We start from the raw sequence: 20,481 nt of genomic DNA on the forward strand, positions 1-20,481 counted from the left end.
TCAGTAAAATGTCTTTTTTTTTTAGTTTTTTTTTTGCAAGGCAATGGGGTTAAGTGGCTTGCCCAAGGCCACACGGCTAGGTAATTATTAAGTGTCTGAGGCTGGATTTGAACTCAGGTACTCCTGACTCCAAGGCCAGTGCTCTATCCACTACAGTAAAATGTCTTTTATGTAGCATAGGGTACTACCATATATTGTCATATACATATATATGCACATGCATTTCTGTGCATATGTATATGATAAATTATTATATAAATATTATATATACCATATATCATTATAATATATTATATGCATAATACACACACACACACACACACACACACACACACACACACACACAATACATTACAAAGAAAGGTAAATAATTGGCCCTGCTCTCAAAGAGCTCAACGTCTAATGAGGACAACAAAGATATCTATTTATCTATCTATTTGGATACAATCAACAGAAGGAAGGTACTTGATATAAGAGAGATAAGGAAAGACTTTTTTTTGCAAAGCAATGGGGTTAAGTGACTTGCCCAAGGTCACATGGCTAGGTAATGTGTGTCTGAGGCTGGATCTGAACTCAGGTCCCCCTGATTCCAGGGCTAGTGCTCTATTCACTGTGCCACCTAGATCCAGGGAAGTCAAGAAGGGAAGAGGAAGAGAATTACAGATATGGAGGTCAGCCAAGGAAAATGCCCAAAATGTCTTCTACAAAGAATAGCAAGGAGATCAATGTCACTGAATCACAGAGTACATGGGGGTAATTAAGGTGTTAAAAAAAACTGAAAAAGATAAGAGGGGAAGGATGAAGTAAATTATGAAGGCCTTCAAATGCCAACAGAAGCATCAAGGAGAAGAGAGTGATCTATAGAAACAAAGTCTGTAGAAAGGACAAGAAGGAAGAAATTTGAGAAAGGGACATTGGATTTGATCACTGATAACTGGATAGAGCAGTTTCAACTGAGCAATGAGTTCAAAAGTCTGATTATGGAAGAGTTAAGAGTAAGAAGAAAAGAATTGGAAGCATTTATTGTAGCTAGCTTTCTAAAAGAGTTTAGTCACAAAAATGGAGAAAGGACAATATTTAATATGTATATATTTATCAAATGTGAGAGTTTTGAGGAGTGGGGAGATGTTTATGTCTGGGCAGCAGAGAAGGAGTCAATAGATAGGGACATATATCTACTTGGATTATATCCATATAAATAGATAAAGACAGTGAGAAAAGAGGGATGAGAGAAGGGGCAGTCTGCTAGAGAAGATGGGATAGAATGGGATCACTTGTGCATGAAGAGAGGCACCCACACATTAAATAATAACACTATTTCCTGACTGCAAATAAAAAAATTTCATATACAATAATAATAATAATAATAATAGATAAATATATATAACTTAGGAGAAAAGAAATGAAGTAAATAGACATGGTTATCACCCTCCTGTAATCCCTGCTACCAGGGAGTTCTGACTTGTAATAGATTAAGCTAGATGGATAACCCCACTAAGTTTGGCACCAATATGGTGCTATAGAGAGGGGCTGGGGAGGGAGGAGAGGGGAAAGGGTAGCACCAGGCTGCTCAAGGAGGGGCAAACTAGCTCAGGTCAGAAACCAAACATTTTCCTTGCAGATGACTAATGGATCAGACCTATAAGTGGCTGCTGAACTTCCAGAATGAGAGACATGAGGATGCTCACTTCCAAAAACAAAAAAAAAAAAGTATATATTCCTACCAGTTCTTACTCATATGCCCTTGGCCATGTAACATAATAACCTCAATTCCTTGAGCTATATAATATACAAACTACTCATCTTATAGGATTGGCTTCTGGACCTAACAATATAATTTTGGCCTTTCATAACTCTATATACTATAATAGCATATCTGAAACTACACTGGACTAGGAGGTAGGATTTCTGAACTAGATTTCAAACTCTGATATCTAGTACACAAGTGTTCTTTGGCAAATCAATGAACTCTTCTAGACTTCAGCTTTCTTATCTCTATATTGAATATGATTATATTCACATTATCTGTCTTAGAGGTAATAGGATCCCATGATCAAGAAGATTTAGATTCAAGCACCACCTTTGACATATCCTGATTGGGTAACTTTGAGCAAGTCCCCAAACTTCTCAGTGCTCCAAGAAATTCCCCAAGACTACATTGTAGAACATCTTCATTGGATGAAGAAGTTTCCTTACATTTCCCTGAACAAATGAAACCACTGGTCTAGACAAAAAAGCAAACAAAACCAAAACTAAAAGCTCTTATAATTATTTTATCATGTGTCCTTACCATTCATTAAGAACCAAGTGGTTTTGGAAATATCAATTTCATGATACTTTAAAAAAAAGTGTTTTTGTTTTTTAAGTCACCTTCCCTGCCTTAACCTTAAAGAGCAAATTTTAAGATTTTAGAAAGGTGGCATTCAATTTTAAGTGTTTTATTAATGTAATGACTCTCTACATTTCTTGATTTCTGGCCACAGAAGCTATTTTCATGAAAGCTTGTGCAGGGATCAGTTTCTAATTAAGCTGGTCCTAAAACATGAGATAGGCTTTCTGTTCTGTTGTTGCTTTTTAATCAGTCATAGAAGAGGTAGGGCTGGAAGGGATCTTAGTGGTAATCCAGCTTTCTCAATTTACAAATTTAGGAAGAAATTTACAAGGAAAATGAAGCCCTGAGTTGCCATGAAGTACAAAAATCAATGAGAGTTACTGGTAGAGCTTTCTTTTAGTTCATTTTAAATGACAAATGAATCAACAATTTATTAATTACTATGTGCCTGGCACTAAGGAGAGAAAAAATGAAGCAGTCCCTATCCTCAAGGAATTTGCATCCATCAAGAGAGATAAACACATATGTAAATATATATTTAAAAAATGCAAAATATATACAAGGTAAATTTTGAGGCTAAAGAGGGTACTATCATCCAGAAAGGGTCAGGGAAAGCTCTACAGTGGTGCTTTAAAGAGAGTTTCAAATATGTTCAAATGGATCTCATATAAAGAAATATACAATATATGATATTTATATATTATATATATATATATATATAAAATATCAAATCAATACATACTAAGGACCTAAAAGGATGAAACCTCTAATAAGACCATAAGTATTTTTAATCGGGAATCACAGAACACTAAAACATAGAAGTAGCTTAGAAAGCATCCACTCCAACTCTGACATTTTAGACTTGATGAAACTCAGAAGTACCCAGAGATTTGCCCACAGTAAGATTGCCAGTTAGGTCTGGGTCAGAACTGGAAAGGGCACAGGTGTCCTGGGAATAGCAAACCACTGATCATTCTTCTGTATCTTACATCATCATTCAAGGGTAAATAACTCAGTGGGACATAGGAAATTTAGAGAAAATAAGATGGTCTCAGAAATGACTTCCAGGAAGGAAAAATAAAAGACTAAACAAAACCTAATATCTAAAAAGAAAAAGAAAAATATTCTATACTAATAAATCATGTTATGAAAAAAAATCACTAAATCTGAAATAAGAAGGAAGTTTGAGTCAGCTATTCCATTTACTTGCTAAGTGATCTTAGTCAAGTTGCCACTTCTCTGAGCTTTAGTTTCTTTTTCTATAAATCCCTCTTTCTAGGAATAATGGTATCTCACAAGATTATTATAGAATTCAAATGAGACTATGGGAGTGAAAGAATTTTGTAGAAGCATAGTAGCAAAAAAGTAAAATCAATATTATTGTTACTACTGCTACCGTTCTTATTATAAACCATTTGTGTTGATAGTCATTGGAGGGATTTGCCAAACTGGCCTTGGCAAAAGTACAAGCAGCCCCATGTTACTCACATGCCCCACAAGCTGTGGCTTTGGTTTTCACCATAAACCCAGGTAGGGACTGAGTTCAACTCAGGGAACCTGAGGAAAAACTCTACAGCCAGAATAGGTATGTATAGAAGAAGCTTATCAGCATCTGTCCAAAAGCAGTGGTGCAAGTTCTAGCAAGTTCTATTACTAAGCTGTAAACACTTCAAATACAACCTGGTGACAGACCATGGATCAGCCTTAGCTGTGCACAGAAAGGCTAAACATTAGAAGCTTAGCCACCAGGTAATGAAAATTTTTGTGTTACCGCAACTCAAGAAGACCACCTACCAAGGCGGTATAGAGATGCAGTAGGTAATAATCACAATGATGAAATCACTAATCTTTTCAAATATTCAAATGATTCTAACCTATTGTCTAATCCTTTTTGCCTCCCTAGGAAGACAAAATACTGCTTTTATTCATTCAAATTTTATTGTGTATAAAGTTACCATCATTTTCTGTGAAAACAGATTTTTTAAAAGAGTAGAAAGCAGAAAAGTCAAATGGACTGTAGGGGAACCCTAATAGGCATAAATGGGCATAAAAGGAAGTTCTGATTTGGCCTTAATTGGATACTTTGCTGGATCCACATCCTCATAAGTAAAGGTACTCCTTCCCATCAATGCAGTCACTCGTCTATCTTGCTTTATTCTGCACCATTCTCAGAATCAGTAATCTAGAAATCTTCCTCTAGTTCTTTGCAAATTTTATGTATGTCTTGTAATGATACTTAGGGTTCATGTGATCCTTAAATATATAAAGGTCATTCCATTTTCATCGTCCTTGATGAAGTAATTTATAATATTTTTTGAACTGAAAATTAGCAGACTACTATGTCTTTTTCCTTTGGCCTCTAGGAAACTTAGGAATTTGATCCTTCTCCAATTGTGATGTTCAATAATTTAAAGTTAGATAACATTTCAGTTAATCAATACACATTTATTAAAGTACCTACTATGTACAGGCATTATGCTAAGAACTAAGGGTACAAAAAGAGGCAAAATGTAGTTCCTATGCTCAAAAAACCTCCAATATAAAAAATACAGTCATTTAAAACATAAAGGCCTGTGCAGCAGTTATCATAGTGGGATCACTGAAAAATTTTGTTATTTCTAAAGGCTGTCTAGCTCCATCTTGTTTTCCTCTTTATTTCTGAACTTCACAGTAACACACACATATGCATATGTTGTATATAAATGTATATAAATGCATACATATCCACATATATGTATATTTATCATATATAATATATATACCTAGTTCATAATGCTGCCCTGGGTCAGTATTGGATATAACTATGGATGATTATATAGCTGAACAACTTTGCTGTCCCACTTAATTTGGAAGAGCAGATGAACTCTACCATGTGACATGAGAAGGGAATACCTTATATGAAGTAAATAAGGATGTGACCAAAGATAGGATAATGAAACAAGGAAATAGAATCTTTAGTTTATATAACTACATCTACCTTTTCCCTTCTTCTATCCTAGCCTAATACAATTCAAGGAACAGGAATGCTAGGTGTGATAATGATTTCTCAAACTTGTTCCAATCTCAGAATATCCAACCCTCCATCAAGCTACATAAATGCCTTAAAAATATCCCTAAATTATATATTCATTACATATACTGACCAACATTAGGGACAATGATCCTCTCATGCCACTACTGTTTCAACAGAAAATATGATTTCTATATTTATTACAATATTTATTTCAAAATGGGTATAGTAAAGCTAGAGACTGGAAATTACTGGATGTAAAAACCTAGCATTTTCATCATCTGTACCAGCAAAATGAGATATAAAATTCTACCATTTTCTGCAAACTTTTTTTTTATATGGGCCAAGCAAAGCTTACAATCATGACAACTAGAGCACAAGGTGGCACTATCGTGCTAGGACATATCAGGTATAAAATTTGTTTTTTATAAAGGCAAATGCCCAAATGGAAATAAGGGTCCTTTCTGGACAACAGAGACCACAGTTCTGTAACTTGGACCTTATCTGATTTTTCAAAATTTTTAGCAAACTAAGAGCAAAATAAATCCTTTGGCATTTTGTGAAAAATGCTATGATTTCCATTTAGAAGACACCATATCTTTAATGTTTTCACCTCACCCAAAAAATCACTATACCTTCTACACATGTAAAAACTATCCTTAAGTAATATGGTATAGAGTAACAACATGATTCAGTAGAATGGGCGCAGGGTTTTAAGCCAGTGCACCTGAGCTCTAGTCCTTGCTGTCCCACAATGTACTGTGCTGGAGAGCTGCAATGGAGCCAAAAGACCTGGATTTAGTTGTTTGTTTTTTTATAGTGCTAAATCTATCCAACACTGGACCAGTTAGCTCTTTAAGTCTCAGTTTCATGTATAAAGGGAGTTAGAAAAATGAGCTGTTCAATGACTCCCTATAAAAAAGACTGTCAACATATGATACTAAATGACTTGACCTAGACAATGAATTTTCTTTCAATCAAATGGACAGCAATGCTACAAACAGTAGAGACTTTTGTGCATCTCCTCAAATGTTTTATAGTACATAAATACCAGGGAATTTAATTACATTATAAGAAATAACAAAAAAGATGGTTTCAGAAAAAGCTGAGAAAATCTGATGAATTAAATTGATGCAGAATTGCCTACAGTAAAGGGAGTAAAAACCAGGAGAATAATTTATACAATAATAGCACTATAAAACTTTGAAAGATTTAATTCTGAACAATGCGAAGATCAACCAGGATTTGACTCCAGGGAACTAATGATGAAGCATGAAATCTACTTTCTTTTTGATGAGTGATGAATTTATGTACAGAATAAAATGTAGACAATTTGAGAATTTATTATATTTCATAATATATATATTACAAAGGATTTATTTCTGTTTTCAAAAGGAGTAAGGAAGTTAGGAGGGAAAAGGGGGCTAACAAAAATAATGATAAGGAAAAAAAGGAAAAGGAAAAGAAAGCTACTTGTGCACTTTTTAAATGTATAGAAGAACACAGAAGGCCAGAAAGAAACACAAAAAAGACAGCTTTGAAACTTACAGATAAAATTTATTATATTCTTTATAAAAAGAAAAGTAAGCTACATAATAGAGATTTTCAGTTTCAAGGATAATCTCTTTTTCTGTTCTACTGTGTATAGGGAAAAATTCATATTATTTGGAGTTTAGTATTCATAATAAAAAATGTTAAAGTGCATTTGAGTCCTGGCTCTTCTCCCAGCAAGTTAAGTAACTAAAATCCTTTCCAGTTCTAAAATCTTATGATCCTCTGATTCTAGCATGCTGAAATACTGATAATTCAATGTATCACATCTACTTAAGTCAAGAAATAATGATGAAACATTTATGGAAAATGTAGATTTCTTTTTAAATTCTATTATCTCTTACCTGGATTTCCCTACATTGGTTTGTCATAGCTTAAACTATAAACTATTGATTGAAGATTAAGATTGACTACCATTAAGTAGCTGAAGTCTTGGGTTACTTTTCTATCCCTCCTCAATTTCCTAATATGCAAAATGAATGTATTGAACAAGATGAATCTAAGGTTTTTAAACTCCTAACATTCCAATGACTAACTTCCTTTTTATCTTAAATAGGATAAGAAGACTTTGCAATTGGAAGAGATATCAGAGCTCTTCTAGTTCAACCCTGGCCTTGACAAATAAATAATCAGAAAGATTTTAAGTGATTAGCTCAAGGTTATATGGTTAGCAACTGACAGTGTCAAGACCAGAATCAAGGTCTCCTGGTTCCAGTCTAGTGTTGATTCTAACTAGCATTTCTTCTCTTAGAACATTAGAAGTAAGATCACAGGATTTAGACCTAGAAGAAATCACCTATGTTATTTAGTCTCACCAGAGGCTGAGAAAATTGAAATGACTTACCCAAAGACAGATCCAGAATTTGAACCCAGATCCTCTTAATTCGAAATCCACTGCTTTTGTCACTATACCACAGCTACTTCATAGTATTTCCTAGAATTTTTATAATATATTTTAAGATATGTTGATATCAAAAATAATAACATGTTTTCTGGCATTCTTTTCAAATGTATTATCTTTGAAAATAGGATTGGCAAAGTAGAATGACACAAGGATTTTTTATTTATATACAAATATTGTATGTTTGCTATTTTTTTTTATAAAAAGGAAACCTATATATTTATCTTTTCAACTCTATTTTAATTTCACTTACAATTAGTTCTTCTCATCAGGCATCCACATCAGTATCAACCCAATTCTGAAAATGAGATTTGCTTTCTGATTACCAAAACTATGAAAACAGGTGTATGACCTCATGTTCAAAACCTAAGTGAAATAAAGGAAAGACAGATGGCCTGAAGCAAAAGTAGCAATGGACAAAAAAAAAGTATTTACAATCCTTGCTTTAGGTCTTTTTTTTTTTTTGGATGTGTAACTGGACTCTCTATCCAAATTTTACCCTGGGTACATGTTTTCATTCTTGCGCTATTGACAGGAAGAGGAATAGAGAGGTTAAGAGGGAGAAAGGGGCATTATTCCAGTTCTTTTTACCAAGGGTTTTACATTCCATTTTCTTCTGAATGGTGAAAACTGCTTCAGATTCTCACCACTGCGACTTTTATCTTCTATGTCCTATTTGCCTTCTTTTCTTCTCTTTGTTCCGACTCCTGTTTTCACTTCTGGGAGGAAGGTGGGGAATTGGTGTAGCTTTTAGGGGCAAGGAAGTAAAAGAACCATGCTGGACTTCGGTTTGTTTTTGTTCTGTTTTTGTTGGTTTGGTGAATCAGGTCTGAGGCAAAGGATTATTAGGTTAGATGGTTTGTGGTAGAAAGCATCAGAGAAGAGGTTGCTATGGAGCCACAAGGGACACCAGGGGGCAGCAATAACCTAGCTAATAAGTGAGGGAAATCTGCTGCCAGAGGCTATGGAATGCCAGGGGTAGTGGGGTTCAGTCAGGAAATCACAAAAACTCAAGTACTGGGAAAGCTAGTCAGGGAAAGGAGCTGGGAGGGGGGGAAGAGAGTGGAAGTAGAAGGATTGATGGAAATATGGTAGGAGTAGAGAGATCTAGGTCAACAAAGTTGAATGAATCAAAGCCAAGATTGAAAAAAAAAAACAGGAAGAGCAGACAGGTCATCAAATACCAAAAGCTGTCCACTTGAAGCCTTTTTACCACATCAGAGATATAAGTTTCTAACCACTCCCAGTGTTTTAAAGAATTTTTATAATCCCAAGGATCTATTTCCTGGTTTTTAAACAGGTAAGGAAAAAACAGAAGACTTGTAAAGCATCTGTAAATATGTTCAATTTCACTGGACCAAATACAATTTTAGTGGATGAAATGGTGGGCTTAGAGTTGAGACTCACCTTCAACATTTACTAGTTCTATTGTGGTAGCTAATATGTTAACTCTACCACCATGCAAGTTAGGTTAGGTTTTCCTCAAAAGGAGTTGAGACCATCCTTGAGAACTTTGGTTGGCTTAAGTCAACTTAAGTTGAACTAAAAGTTCAGCCTATTGACATCACTCACTGGTCAACAGAGTACAAAGCGTCCATGCAGAGCTCCAGGCCCTTTGATTGTGATAGCTCAGGCAGCTAAATCACCTTGAGGTGAGCTCAATCCTAGCCCTACTATCTTTAGCTAGACCTAAATATATTTCCTTTTGTTATATGTTCAATGGTCTAAACTCTCACTTTGCTTCAATATTGAACCCATATAACCTAGGGACTGTCTCTGAGTCATTCTCAGTCCTCTAAGTCTCAGTTTTCTCATCTGTAAACTAGAGATATTAATGCCTAAAATATTATTTATCTCACAATTATAAGGATCAAATGAAATCATGTATATAGTCATAAACTGCAAACCTTTATTAAAGGGTTTTTAAGATGTCAGTTATTATAACAACTACTGCTGCTGCTGCTGCTACTACTACTACTACTACTAAAGGAGACAGTAAAACTCTGTAAAAGTCAATATGGGAAAACCCTCTGCAATTCTATTAGTCTAAGGCATATATAAACAATAGAACAAAAGGAATGTTTTTGTTTTTTCCTGTTTAATTGTCTTGGTATCTAAATAGTATTTGTTACAAAGCATGGCTTTAAATTTATTAGATATTCATATACACATTATAAAAATTATATAACATTTTTCTGCTAAGTTAAATTTAGGACATGAACAATCTAAAAGTATGCCAGAATTAGTTTTTTGCAAGTTTTAAGTTCTAGAAAAAAGGTTATACAATAAAAGCTATTTGCCAGTAACAAACACAAATTAATTATGACAATGATAAAGAAAACATTTAGGAAAGGTAAATTGTAGGCAATCAAATATCCAGGTTTATTTAGTGAAAAACAAAATCCTTTTCAGACTTTTAAAATTAATGAAACTACTTCAAATTTGAAAATTAAATATCTCCATTAAATTAAATGCAACAAACATTTATTCATTCTAAAGATATGGGGCAAGGAAGGCCATGGATACATGAGGACAAAAATGAAACAGTTCTTGATTACTTTAAAAGACCAACTAATCTTTTAAATGTAGGCAACAAAAATTCGATCTTACCTCATAATATTCAAAATCATTGCTTTTTTCTACACTCTATTATCAACTTACTAGGTACCCTTCAAATTTTTATAAGTCCCAGCCCAAACATAATATTCAAGATTAATAATTTACTCTGCATGGAAAAACTTTCAAAAAATCCTTAAAATCAGTTAAAATGGGATTTGCCTTCTGATTACTAAAATTATAAGCATTAAAAATCCCACAAAACTGATTCTAGAATAAATTTCGTTCTATCAAAAATGGAGAAAAGCTAAAATTGTTATCCTCTGCAAAATTCTCAAAGATGAAGGTCAGTGTTTTGAAATTAGTAACATAAATATATGGGAGATTTAAATTTTAAATTTAAGTTTATGGCCATTCTTACACTTGACACTCCACTATAACAGAACCTAAATTGAGGTAGAAGCATCATTTTCAACAATGGAACCATAAACATCCTTAACCTGAAATTTCTGCTTAGCTTCAAGGTCAGGATATTTGGGAAATGTAAGCACTATCTGCTAACTTTGAAACGAATTATAAAGGTTCCAATAGACTTGCCCCTTAAGTTGAGCTTTCGAAAACAAAGCAAATATATGTTCTTCCCAGTTGAGTGCTGAAATAGGACATCATATATTCAGTATTATGGGAAATCTACAAGCCCTGTTCCAATCTTTGGCAGGAGTAGCTACTATTTGAATGACATATGTCATTCTTTCTTACCTATTCCAACAGCCTGCATTTGTTAACAGCAAAAGAAAGAGACTTCAAATAAACTTTTGGTATATTTTATACAAGTTCATAACTATACTGGAATGATGTGGGAGTACTAATCCATTTGGAAACATGCAGGCCCCAGATGGGGACACCCATTCATTTGGGACATTCAGGCCCCAGACAGAAAGCATGCCTTCCTCAAGTTACTTACTTTTAATCTACTGCATAAATATATTTTGAAATCCTGAAAAATTACTCATATAGCCAAAGTTCTATATAAAAATATTTAATGCCATTGTTAATTAATGCCTTAGACATTATTTAAAGTAATAGGTAAGGGATGAAATTCAGGCATTTCCCACATGTCCTAGGCTCTACATATTAACTGAGGTTTTTGGCAAAGCACTGAAAGGGTCTTGGATTATATGTTTTACCTAGGCATGAGATATAATCCTTAAGAATTCTACAGAATGCCAAGAATGATTTAGGTAATGACAGGAATCATGAAAAAAGTGAGCTTCTGGGTAAAGTACAAAATTCAAACATTCTAAAGAGCCAGGAATCCTGTACATTGCCTAAAGGTTTTTGGCAAAGTATCAAACTGGGCCCAATGAATATTATATATACAAGCGTTAGAAGTAATCCCTAGGATTCCTATAGAATGCCCCCATATGGCTTTAACAATGTGAACAATTATTAAAAGTACTTGATATTGTATTCCATGCCTAATTTCTAGTTCAAGAGAACCAGCTTTTTGCATGTAAACACAAGTCCTATTGCTCCTGCTGGTTACTGTAGCATTGGAAGGGCTGTTACTATATAAGAATGTCTGATTTCTACAACTTTTCCTGTCCTATCAGTACTAAAGAGGGTCCACTATAATTTATATCTTTATAAAGAAGAAAAATTTCAAGTTTCCTTTTCAATTCTATCTTACCCTTCTCACTAAGACACTTGGGTTTTTTTTTTTAATCATTTTAAGAAACAGCTTAGGCTTCTATTTTACTCATGCAGAAATTCGGCAAGGAATATTTTCCACTGAAAACATAATGACCTGAAAAATACTTTCCTAAGGAGTCCTCCACAATTATCCACTTCTACCATTTAAGTCCCAAGGAACTAGTATTAAAGATGAAGACTAAGAACAAGAACATTCAAAGAATGTCAAAATGAGTCCTTTCTTTGCAGAAAGGATCACTAGCAAAAGATACTAGTGAGATGAGACTTCAAAGTACCTTGCCAGTCCCTAGGGCAACACATTTACTCAGGGTCAGAACCTGGCTTTCTGTATAATAGCACAATGGGACAAACTCAAGCTTGAACAAGTTCATGAACATATCTATTGATAATTTCTATATTTATAGAAAACCAGAACATGTGTAGATAATCACACAATTGGATATTTATGAAGTGCCAGATTTTTATGAATACGGGAATTTGTTAATTAGCACAAGAACTAATCATTAAAATTCAAAAATAGATAAATAAACAGGAATGCCATTTACTTGTTAACATTTCAAAAAAAGTATGCAGCTGTTATTCTTTTGATGAATGTGGGCCTATAGAGCAAAACGTAGAGAGGGGAAAAGTATCAGCAATATTTAAGACACTAATGAATTCAATCTAGGAAATTATTACAAATTTTTTATCAAATATAAACACAGTGGTTCTCATCCTTAAGGGAAAAAAAACACACCTAAAATGGTTTAGAATGGTGTTTTCTTGGCATTTGAATTATGCATTCTGATATTCCCAAGTTTTGGTTCTTTTTGAAGAGCCAAGGCTGATTTTCATCGCATAGGAGTTAAAAAGCATACCCATCATTCAGTACAAAATTGTTTTAGCTACAGGGCATGGCAAAGCATGAAAAAACTGCTTTAGAGCATTTCCTCATGTGGGTGTGTGAGATAACTGTCTGCTTCAAAACACTGCGCCCTGACCAAGATCTAGATCCTATAGGATCTGCATAGGCAAATTTGAAGTGCCGACTGGAAGAGACTATTGGAACCAGCTAGGCTAGTAAATGAATTTCTCTGACACTCTCCAGTCCTCCTGGCTGAACCCTATTCAGCAGAGTGTACTGGTCTTGAGTTTTGCCCAGTATCGCTGCATTTAGATTGTGTCAGCATACAACAGGAAAGGTCAATAAATATTTTTTTTTCTGTTATGTAAGAAATAGTAAGTTTGGAATGCCAGTTAACAAAAAAAAAAGTCCATAGCCTAAAAAAGGAAAGTTTGCCTCATAATATAGCTGCAATATTTACTTTCCTATACTCTGTATGGAAAAAAAAAATTCCCCAATTCTCCCTCTTAATTTGTGGTTGTCTGAGATTTACATAAATATATAATTATATACATATATAATATATATACATAAATATATAATTAACATGATTTTAAAGTTCTATCCCAAGCAAATGGAATCGATTTTTGACTTCTTTAATGCATGTGTGTATAACAAATACATATATTTTCATGGGCCCTTAGAGGATGAGAAGGTGTAACAAAAGATATGGCAAGATTTCTTTAAAACAAAAGTAGTTTCTGAATTTCCTTCTCTTAAGATTAAATAAAATGACAGGTGCATAGACATTTTTTAAAACATTAGTTTTAATCAGATTTTTGGTTTATGTGCTAAAGATGGCAAGAGTGAGGTTTGAAAAGGCATCGAGTCTTTCATGCATTAATATAACACCTTCAGAAGACACTAGAGTTCTCCCTTCAACCTAAGTAAAAATTGACAGGGCAGGCCTTAACTGAGCGTGCTCAGTATTCCTGTTGTCTGATGGATGTTTTACTACTTTGGTCCAAACTGTCTTTACTTGACAGTGTAAGTAAGAGACAGTTCATGTGAGATGAGCAAGTTAAAAGTCCCAGTGTAAAGGAAAAAAAGAAAAAAAGAAAAAAAAAGAGCCTTTAGAAGCAAGAGTTCACTGCCAATCCAGAATAATGGATTTTTAATAAACAATTCACTAGAGTTGAACCTGAAGAATGTGTTGGGGAATCTGCTCTCAAGTCCCAGGTGGGTTAAGAATATTGCTTTATGGACTTCTTTGTGTTGTCAGAGAGGCCTAATGGAATTAAAAAAAATAAGTATGCCACTTGCTATTAAATAAATAATTTACTATGAAAAAGGTGATTGTTATTGTTGATGATCTCTGCAGATCTGCATCCATTTTCTGTAATTGCTCATGGATGCTCTAATGTTCATTTATGGATATGTCTTAATTTTTATTAACTAAGTAGCAGTTTTACTCTCTAACAAACCAATCTCCAACTCAGCCAAAAGACCCATTTCAAATGGATCTATTTAACTACTCTTTAGAATTGAGAAGAAAACTGCTCTCCGAAAACTCTTCAACAATGTCAGTCAGTTGTGAAATATAACTCTCCCCACACCAAAAAAAACCCCTAAAACAACAAAACAAAGCAAAAAAAAATACCAGGAAAAGTAAAAAGAGGAGGAAGAAAAAAGCACCTGAAAACTATGTTTAAAATAATAAATTATGGAATCCAAAAACATTAATGAATACTTACAGTTGTTGCACAAGATGGCTTGAAAAATTTCATAGCTTCAAGACTGTAAAAAGACAGCCAGTTCCCTATTACCCCCACCCCAAGCATAAATAAACAGTTATACACTAAAAGGAAGACTGTCCTAGAGAGAAACTGCCTGTTAGAAAGTTTTCATTTTGACTGACCACAGTGATGTCCCTATAAATGTAAAAGTCCATCTGCAATATAAAAGTTAGGAAATATTATCTTGTCCCTTTAAAAAAATAAATGCAGCCCTCCTAAGTAAAAATTACCTGAATAAAAATCACAAGGGAGACTGTAGGATAAGAAATTATCACTTTCTCTCTACCCCACCCTCAGTCGCTACCCCCTTACCTTACTACCAATGTTATCTGATGGTATTATGAACAGAAAGGGTTCAACCTGTTTTCATGTTTTTAATGTAAATATGGACTTTAAACTTAGATGTAAAACAAAGAATTACCACACCAGCATTACACTAAAACACTGGCAAATTACTAACAAAATCCACTTAGCAATAAGTAAGAACATGATAGATAGACGGACAGATGGAATTGCATAAACAGACAAGAAAAGCAAAGAGACTAGCCAACATACGAAGGGGCTTGTTTTAAAAGAGTGAAAGATACTGATTTACTTGTGCTACTATAGTGAGAAAAACAAAAAGGTTTGTTTCTAATTATTGTTAAAGTAATTAAACTGAATCACAAGGGCACACCCTTAAATAAGTAATGGGGGGGGGGGTAAGAGATCATTAGTAAAGAGCAGGCCTTCTATAGATGTTCCAAATTTTAAGCCAGTAATGGGTCTTACAAACTTACATCTAAAAAATGGAAATCAAAACAGAAAGAATAAAAGAAATGGGGATTGGGAATAAAAGACTGGGGGTGGAGGCAGCAGAATGTGGTGTTTTTTTTTTAGAAAAGTTAACTGGCCTACCTTGTTCCCCAGCACTGAGTTTCTCTTCTCATAATCGGTGTCTCCCTGGAAGTACAGTGTGAGTGGTAATGACTGCCTGCCTCCCTAATGAGTCCATTTTCCTGCTCTTGATGTTGTGTATATACACACACTGCAACCTACCTTACAAACCACAGAGACGGGAAGGGAGAGAGAGCAAGAGAGGGAGGGGGAAGAGAGAGAGAGAGAGAGAGAGAGAGAGAGAGAGAGAGAGAGAGAGAGAGAGAGAGAGAGAGAGCAAGCGAGTGAGAGGAGAGACAGAGAGAAAAACAGAGGAGAGAGAGAGAGAGAGAGAGAGAGAGAGAGAGAGAGAGAGAGAGAGAGAGAGAGAGAGAGGCAGGCAGACAAAGCCCTCCTACCAGACAGCAGACAGCCCTCCTTCCCCTATCTTGCAAAATGCAACTCGTCAGATGCAGCAACAGGTTCAGTACTGCCAGACTAACAGAGTAAAAAGGTATATTCTCTATATCATTCTTGCTTGCAAATAAACAGTTTAACAGCAGCTAGCTCCACCTTTTTTATTTATTTATGCTCCATGATGAAGAAGGCATTGTTTCAGCCCTGGCATACAGTACATGTAATTACCATAAATACATTTTTTTAATATTAGCAAGAAATGGCAAATGCAAAGGCAATTTGACTTGTAATCATACAGCATAAAAAATGTGAGACAATGTCAACAAATCTGCTTTGAGAAAAGCCCAGTAATGATTTTAAAGTCAGAGAATTCTTAAAGGAGGCTATATAAGAAACATTCTTCATACAATAGCATATTCTCTTATATAAAGCAAAACAACAAAGAAAAAATGCTACTCAGTAAACAAAGACCACGAATAAAAGTATAAGTAAAAATATAATTATATTTTTTAGGTAGAAAATAGACCAGATCTGGGTCCTCAATCAAAGCATCTCTTTCTTTCTACAGTTAAAATAATTCTCTGTTCTTATGCTTGAACAGGTGCAATACAGAAACTACATAGTGTTACATGGACAGAAATAAATCCCACAAATAAAGAAATTTGCCAATCCCAAATAAAACTAGGTTATTTAGAATAAAGGTCTACAACCAAGGCACACCTCTTTTGCCTTCCCCAATGCCTCACCTTTTTTTCTCACAAGAAGGGAAAATAAATATAATCAATTTTTCTAAATAAATTTTCCATAAAAGCAAAACAAAGTATTTCTTCAGTTCATCCCCTCCATCAATTTTTCCTGACAGTTCTACATACTAAAATAATGTTAGTATAAACCTCTCTCCCACCCCCACAGGTACCTATTTCTCTACACTGATAAATGGGCAGCTATAGGACCATAAGCACCCAAGAAGAGATTCAATGTCAACCTGTGTTCCCCATCCTTCAGGGTATTTATTATTATATAATGTTTGGCTCACCATCTATTACTGATTTGTATTTGGATTACTACTCTTTTAAGTTATTTAGATGTGACTTTGGAAAAACAAGATCTGTTTTTTATGGACAGAGGAAGTCAAATTTTCCTAAAAGGAGGTTGGGAAGTGAAAATTTAAATATAAATATATATATACATATATGAATACATATAGTTACAATAAAAATACAAATATGTTAGCTCTCTTTAAATCTATTTAAAAACTCTTAAAAAGTGGCAGCAAATTTAAATACAAAAACTGTCTATTTCACATGCAAAATGTCTCATTTATATACATCCCTGTTATACTAGACTTTGAAAATGAATTGCATTTTTATACAATAAAAAAATTACTCTATTATTATTCTTTATTTTAAAATTAATTTTCAATTAATTGGGTAAAAGATGGAATTGATACACCTAAATATTACAAAGTTCTTTACATCTATTAATTATAGGTTAATAGTATTTTATCAATTTATATGGATGTTTTAGACTGAAACACAACATGGGTTTACAGCCTTTGGCTATAAACTATATGGAACACCCTGGGAGTATTTTGAGAAGGACTCAGGATCTAAACAGTCACCAATTTTCACTAGTTATTGGGAGTGTGGCAGTATATTAGGGATTTTTTTCCTTTGTATTTGAGTCACAGGCAGGCCAGGCATGATAACACAAATCTATAATCCCAGGTATTGGGGAGGCTGAGCCTGGAGGCTCTCTTGAGTTCAGGAGTTCTGAGTTGCAGTGAGCTAATACAATTGGGGGATCCATGCGAAATTTGGAATTAATATAATAAATCCTCAGGAGTGGGAAGCCACAAGCTTGCCCAAGGAGAGGCAAACTGGCCATGCAGGAAAAGGGGCAAGTGAGAGCATCCAAGCCAAACAGAATGGGACTATACACATGAGTAGCTACTGCCCTTCCAACCTGGATAAAATAGGAAGATCCAGTCTTTAAAAAAATAAGGTTGTTTTTATTTTTAAATGATTTTTTAAAAAATGGCTGTTGAAATTTTTTTAAAAGAATGGTCACTGGGGGCGGGGGGGTGGCTGTATATAGATTCATTAGGCATTAAAAGTAATAAAATTAAACCCTATTTCTGCTTTCAGGATTTGAAATTTTAAGGCCCTTCCAAGTTACATTTCAGATGCCTAAATTCCCAGCATGCATCACACCAACTTAATACATTCTTTGCTTAGCAATGTGTGTGTGTTTTTCCCAACTAATATCCTGCAATTTCTCTGCAACTTTTACAAATGTAATAAGAAAGATGCCAATTTAAAAGGCATAAGATTCCTACAATTTGCCAGACTGATTCATATCAGATACCTGTAGGTTATGATTTTTTAAAGGACACACAACTAAGGATAATAAAAGCAAATCTGATTTTTGTTAATAGGAATCAAATAAAATGCCAGTACATAGGAACACTTGTAACCTCTCTATAGAGCAGCCAGTCAGCTGTGTTTAAAAAGAACAAATATGTTTTGGCTTAGTAAAAATGCAGAGCTTTTCCATATCTGCACATTACTGGATGCCAAGCACAATAAGTGGTATTTTCTTAGTCCTAGCAGGACTTGCTGGAGAAGACACTCAGAATGAGGTAGGCTGAATTAGTTGTGATACTAGTGAGACAATAAACTTCAATTACAGTAGTCCTGTACATTTATAATGTTATTAAATTACTTTCCATCACACTATATGAATGGACCACAAAATAATAAAGACCATTATAATAAGTCACAAGACCCAATCCTGATTCTGACACTAACAGTCATATGATCTAATGTATTGGTCTAATTTTATTTCTGATCTTTCTTGAATTCACTGTAGCATTTGACATTATTGACAATCCCCTCTTTTCTGGGTTTTCATGGAAGGAATTCCTAACCATCTCCCAAGAAAGGCCACCTCAAGGGACATCCTTTCTCTATACTCTTATGATTATCATCTCTATGCAGATGACTCCTACATCCAAAGATCTGATCTTTCCTAAGCTCCATTTCTATATAAACAAATATCTGTTGCTTGCACTCCACATGTACATCCTATTGGTTTGCCAAACTTTCAATATGCAACTCAAATATATTCACCCTAAAAGAACTCCTCCCTGTAATTCTCCTATTTCTTTTCAAGATACCAGAATCCATGCAGTCATGTACGTTGGAAACCTCAGAGACATTCTTAACTCATTCTTTAACCTCCATAATCAATAATTTGTCAATTCTTTTCTATTTTATTTTCATGACATATCTTGTATTCCATCCTCCAAAATGCTGCCAAAACAATCTCCCTAAAGCCTAAGTCTGAGCACATCACTGTCCTGTTCAAGAAACTTTCAGGGGGTTCCCTATTGCTTTTGGGGACAAAATACACATTCCTCAGCTATGTACTGAAAACTCTTCATAATCTGGCTCCTGTCTACATTTCCAGGCCTATTTTACATTATTACCTCCAACACATTCTCCATGCCAGCCACCCTAGTTTTCTTGCTGTCCTCTTTACTCATTTCCATCTCTATAGTTATGATCTGGTTTTTGCCTGTGCCTCAATTATCCTCATTCATTAATCTTCATCCCTCGGAACCTCTAGCTTTTCTCCAAGATCAGATAAGGTGTCAATTCCTCTAGGAATTCTTGAGCTCCAACAGTTGTTAAAGCTCTGTTCCTCCTCCTCCAATGATCAGATACATATAATAAGCTGAATCCTTCTAAGTGCATGGATTTTTAACCTAGGGTTCCATGCACTTGGATGGGGGAAAATGACATCTTTATTTTCACTTATCCTTAACTAAAATTTAGCATTTCCTTCTATACAAATGTAGGCAATGTAACATTATTCTGAGGAGTCTTGAGGTAGGCTGCCAAAAGAATCCCTGACATAGAAAGGATTTAGAATCGCTGCTCTAGTAGATTTTAAGTTTCTAGAGACCAAGGATCACTTTTGGTTTGGTTTTTAATATTCTCTAGCGTAGCAGCTCTCATACTTTTTCATCTCAGGACCCATTTTCTCTTAAAAATTAAGGAATCTACCAAAGAGTGCTTTTTAAAAAAATATGGATAAGATCTATCAATGTTTATCATATTAGAAATTAAAATGTCTCAGTAATATTATGAAAATAATTTTGACTTTACAGACCCCCTGCAAAGGATCTTGGGAACCCTCCCCCCCCACCCCAGGTCACTAGTCCATACTTTGAGAACTGCAGCCCTTGCACAATGCTTCACATATAAGGAGACTGTAGGGATTGGATATGAGTTTATTGATATAGGGAAGTTTCAAGTTTCTACCAATGCTTCTTTGTAACTTACAGTCCTAGAAAGTTGCCTGAAACAATGAAAAATAAGTGACTTCCCCAGAATCACAGAATTAGTATATTTCAGTCATAGAACTTGAACCTGGTTCCTCCTGGCTTCTAGATCAGTTCTCTATTCACTGTACTAAATTACATCCATGTCTTAATAAATATTCTAATTTTAATATATTTAA

At 34.5% G+C, this 20,481-nt stretch overlaps 1 long non-coding RNA gene across 1 annotated transcript in view; it reads right to left on the bottom strand.

Moving 5' to 3' along the window:
• The window catches only part of LOC141507147 (uncharacterized), an 866,305-nt gene extending 846,160 nt beyond the window's left edge, over positions 1 to 20,145 (bottom strand). The window contains exons 1-2 of the long non-coding RNA XR_012474087.1: positions 15,580 to 20,145; positions 7,738 to 7,827 (exon numbers count right to left, since the gene is read on the bottom strand). This is a non-coding gene — a long non-coding RNA (uncharacterized LOC141507147). The remainder of the gene's footprint in view (positions 1 to 7,737; positions 7,828 to 15,579) is intronic.
• Positions 20,146 to 20,481: the final 336 nt, after the last annotated feature.

This window comes from Macrotis lagotis, chromosome 1, assembly GCF_037893015.1.
Source record: "Macrotis lagotis isolate mMagLag1 chromosome 1, bilby.v1.9.chrom.fasta, whole genome shotgun sequence".
Taxonomy (NCBI): Eukaryota; Metazoa; Chordata; class Mammalia; order Peramelemorphia; family Peramelidae; genus Macrotis; species Macrotis lagotis.